The sequence below is a fragment of the Octopus bimaculoides genome, chromosome 8 (assembly GCF_001194135.2).
Source record: "Octopus bimaculoides isolate UCB-OBI-ISO-001 chromosome 8, ASM119413v2, whole genome shotgun sequence".
In the NCBI taxonomy this organism is placed as follows: Eukaryota; Metazoa; Mollusca; class Cephalopoda; order Octopoda; family Octopodidae; genus Octopus; species Octopus bimaculoides.
The window spans coordinates 72,359,391-72,360,276 of record NC_068988.1 but is presented as its reverse complement, the minus strand read 5'-3'; the positions used below and the strand labels follow the sequence as shown (position 1 = coordinate 72,360,276).

At 30.5% G+C, this 886-nt stretch overlaps 1 protein-coding gene across 1 annotated transcript in view; it reads left to right on the top strand.

Annotated features, from left to right (window-relative positions):
* Window positions 1-686, top strand: part of LOC106881785 (integrin alpha-9) — a 49,577-nt gene extending 48,891 nt beyond the window's left edge. The window contains exon 17 of the mRNA XM_052970165.1: window positions 1-686. This exon is cut by the window's left edge and continues 696 nt beyond it. The gene's annotated coding sequence lies outside the window, so the exon portion shown is untranslated.
* Window positions 687-886: the final 200 nt, after the last annotated feature.

The following is an 886-nucleotide window of genomic DNA, read 5'->3' as shown; positions in this document are numbered from 1 at the left end:
GAAATGATTGATGACATCACGCAAAAGTATTTAACTTTTCTATCTTTGTCACACCGTGTTGAAATCATTGAAGCGTTCGCAAAATATGTTAGAAATCTTAGCCAAATTTCCTTATAGTATCCTAAAAATCTTACGGAAGGAAACCCACATTGCATAAGGTAACTTTAAATATAGGTAAAATGTTAAAATGCATTTTTTGTTCTTTGATTATGGGTTGGCTCAACCAGGGCTGACCTGGAGTTGAACTCCAGATATCAACTATTTAAAAATGAACTACTCACAACTATTTTTTGTTTTGCTCAAATTTATAAGACGCTTCTAGAACTTATTAACATTTCAAAAATAAAAAAAAAACACCAAACCCACTACTGAGATAAATTTTTACTTTCGTTAATTTCTCTTTCAATTGTTCTTACCAATAGTCGAGAACAGTTTTCCAGGTTTTTATCCGTCTAAACAATGTAATTTTTGATGTCGTAGGTAGGCATGTGCTTTCCTGTATTCATCAGATATTACCTATTATAAATCAGAAGAAAAATAAGTTAACGAGAATATCTCATCCGTTTCTTTTTCCAAAGTCTTGCAATTATCGCTTCTTTGTTTACCTTCTAATACAGCTATGCTTTCTTTTTTTTTATTTGGTAAAATAAATAAAAGTAATAAAGATTCCATTCCATAATCTCTAACACACGGAATTGGTTTTCTTTCATAAAAAAGAAAAAGAATCGAATTGCATGAATGTAAATCTCACCTCTTTGTGTGTGTGTGTGCAGATGTCAATGGCGACATAATAGAGCAACCAATCATTGTAAGGGAATATAATGTAAAATCATTCCAGTTATTTCACAACTAAGTCAATAATCTAACTTTAAATTCTGGAAAAATA